Here is a 3,929-nt window from a genome sequence, read left to right as displayed (position 1 = left end):
GATGCATCATGGGAAATGTGGTTTTCTTGCTCTTGTGATGCAAACTGCCATAATGCAAGAGGAAAAGATACATTTAAAAACATATGTCGATATCGGAAACACAGTATGGATTTTGAAAAATATTACACTGTTTATTATACAATATAGATTTTCGCACTTTTCGGCTGTGATCTAAGAGCATTCATTTATTTTTTTTATTTTTCCATTATTGTCTTTATTTTATTCGGTTAAAAGAACAAAAACAAAAGAGAAAATTGTGTAACTATAATACTTAAGATAAATTTCATGAATGAAAAGGAGCAGAAGGAAGTAAAACGCTAGTAATACATTTGCCCCATGATCTGCCCCCATCAAGTCAGTTCAACAAAGTTAAACCATAGCCATTTTAAGGACATTACATTACACAACTCTCTTTCTTCTTCTTCTTTTTTTTTTTTTTAACTATAAACATAAGTGTCCTGTTAATCAGCCGTCTCATTTTTTAACATGACCAACTTTACATACATTTTTTCCATTTTTTTTTCTTAACCGAGCTTAAATGGCCCATGCACAGGTCTTTACCTTATGTCGCCGACAGATGGCGCAAATGAGCCACACTTTGCGAATGTGGGAGGTGTTCTGAGGGTGGGCTATATATAGTACACAGGCTATAAAACATATTGTCATAGTAATAGTAGGCAGTAAACTTTTAATAGGGTGAAAGCATTGTGAAAAGGACAATAAAAGTGGAAACAGGACACACGAGTTTTGCCTTCAAGGAATTTCTTTATTGTTGCATTCATTGACTGATTTTATATACAACATTTAGTGAATCTGTAAAACCTGGTGCAGATGTGGTGGGTGCCTTGCTCAAGGGCAACCCTATAACCAACTTGCCATCTTCTTCCACTGTCGCCTGAGAGAGATATTTCACTGTTGCCTCAGTCATAACCTCCTGTAAGGCATTCATTGATGCATTGCAGCATTGTTTCCTGATTCCTTAATCTTGCATAATTGTGTCTTATCTAACTGAGAGAGAATACTGCAAATAGTAAATTTAATATAATCGTATAAATCGTTCAGTTTAGGGCCCTTCTGTTACAAGAAAAGGCCGTTATTCATTTCTACCTGTGGGCTTTTTGTGCAGCACAGACATTAATCACAGTGTGTCAGACCATCATAAATTTGCCAGCAGGCAGGCATGAAGACTTGTATGGGTTTAAATGGGATTAGTCATCTACAAGACACACAGCCTGTTTTACACAAAATAATCATAATGCTACTACTGATAATACCAATAATACTAGCGGTTTGAAAACAATGCAGCAGGACCTTTGGACAGATGCCAACTTTTCACTCTTTTATTCTAAGAAAAACTTCATGATTATGATAATGCTCTAAGAATAGAGAGCTTAACGAAATGTTAGAGCTATAATCTAATAAAGTGGTATGCAAAAGTATGGGCACCCCTTAACTTTTTGGCATGTTGCCATACTATGGACCATATACATAAATATATTTAATTGAAATTTTATGTGAAAGACACACAAGAAGTGACACACATTCATGAAGTGAAATGAAAACGGTAAAAGGGACTTCTTATGGTCTTCTTTAAAAAATGGCTTGTTCTAGCAACTCTGCCATAACGGCCATATTTGGGCAGTGGACGACTAATAGTTGTTCTATGTACAGTTTCCCCCACCTGAGCTGTATCTCTCTGCAGTTCATCCAGGGTCATCATGGGCTTCTTGGTAACAGCTCTGGTCAGTGTCCTTGTCCTTGTTTGGTCAGTAAGTTTAGGAGGACGGCCGGGTCTTGGTAGGTTTGCAGTGATGCCATACTCTTTCCATTCCTGGATGGTGTATTTAACTGTACTTTGAGAGATGTTCAAAGCTTTGGAAGACTTTTGATAACCTAACCCAGCTGTCTGGTGTGTTCTTGGATCTCATGATGCTGTCTGCTCCACAATAGTCTCTTAACAGACCTCTGAGACCATCACAGAGCAGCTGTATTTGAACTAACCTTAGATTACACACAGGTAGACTCTATTTAGTCACTGGGTCAACATGTGATCATTCAGAAATCATCAGACAACATCTGAAGGCAATGGGTTTCACTAAAAGGAAAGGGGGCCTATACTTTTGCACATCACACTATCCATTTTTTTTACTTATAAAAATTATGTATAAATTTAATTTCACTTGTGTCACTTAATGTGTGTCTTTCACATAAAATTTAAATTAAATATATTTACGTTTATGGTCCATAGTATGGCAAAATGTTGCAAAGTTAAAGGAGTGCCTATACCACTGTATTTATGATCAGTCATTTGCAAAACTATTGGACTTGACAGATCTGATCTCACTTCCCCACTCAACATGCAAACACTGTGGTGTAGTGTTCCTCACAGTGTTCACACAGAGGTTTCACTATGAAAAAAAGATGCCATCTTTGACGCCCGGACATAAGAGCATTATTTCTGTTAATTGGTGCTGTAGTTTTCCACTTGTTGAGGCATGTTCTGAAGTGGCGTTGATTCTTAAAGGGTCTGATTGTGCATCTGCTTGAGTGTCGTATAGCACAATAATCTATATGGCACATGTAAGTAGCAGATGATGATGTATCCCTCTAGTACCCATGGGTCCAAAGTGATGAAATACAAGGACTGCTTAAGAATTCAAAACAAAATAGGCTATTACATTTTTTAAAAAGTCTTCAATATTTGCCCAAAACGAGTGATGATTTAATATTCAGTTTCCACTGTAGAAAAACTGTTAAAGATGCCACAATAACACGGTTTTATCAGTAACTTTCAGACACCTTTCACAGTGCATTGAAGCATTATCATAGCTGACTGACTGCCAATGTAGGTGTTAGCTCTTTTTTTCCTCACTAAACGAGCAAACAAGTTCACCAATATATTGACGGTTTGAGTGCATGCTTATTTGCACCAGCTGTTTTCTTGTCCCAGAGGCGAACAAATGTAGACATACTGTGGTCACTGCTGTATCAAATGACAATGGCTTTTGTTTGTCTCAGCGCCCGTGTTGTCAAATATACAGAGTGGCCAGGTGAATAATGTATTTGCTAAAAGATTAAAAAGCACTCTGGATCTGCAAATGAACAAATGGTAACTGCATTTGTTGGGTACATGGGGCAATTTCTATGGAAGGGACCCGGTGCAAGATTGTGTTTAAATCCACCTACCATACTTCACTTAATAAATCTCCTAATCTCCACCAATTATACCTTCTCATAATGAACAGATTCTGCTTTATGGCCCCCAGCTTGTTGGGCTCGGTCTGCTTAATGCTATACAGTTGTGGGTCCTCAGATAAACCATATTGTAACATGGAAATGCATGCTTATGATAGAATTCTAGGTTATGGCCTAAAAAGCTGTGCCTAAACACACATGACCTCGGCTTCTCTCTCATTATTCACATTCATTTAGTCCAGTGTTGTTTTGGACCTGCTTTATCTCAGTTTGTTGTGTTTGAAGAAGTGTCTAGGAGTAAGTTTTTGAGGAGGTAGTAAAAGAAAAGAAAAGGAGATTTAAAGGAGATTTGCCAGGCTACAAACACCAAACTGTTGCTTATGTAAAGTCATAGTCTCCTAAGTTGATAATGTAGCCTACCATATGGGTTCTAATTATACTTTTATCATGGGAAAAAGCAGCTTCAAAGGCCGGCAGATCACAGAGCACATGATTTCTTTTCACACAAATGAAGTTAGTGGTTTGAACATTTCGGAGAAAACAATTGTTGAGAGGCTTTCCTTGTTCGTGTGGCAGTGACAGCCGACACCCAGAAGGTGTGTGCAACACAGTTGAAGTTTTACGAGGATCACGTGAATGCAGCAGAGGGGGGCGTACGCTATTGTAGCCAAAGTCGACGTTGCCTGCCTGGTCGCCCTGCCTCTCCTCCCTCCCTCCCTCCCTCCCTCCTCTTC

The sequence above is a fragment of the Gobius niger genome (assembly GCF_951799975.1).
Source record: "Gobius niger genome assembly, chromosome: 1".
Lineage (NCBI taxonomy): Eukaryota > Metazoa > Chordata > Actinopteri > Gobiiformes > Gobiidae > Gobius > Gobius niger.
The sequence above is the reverse complement of the archived record's forward strand: the minus strand, read 5'-3'. Positions refer to the sequence as shown.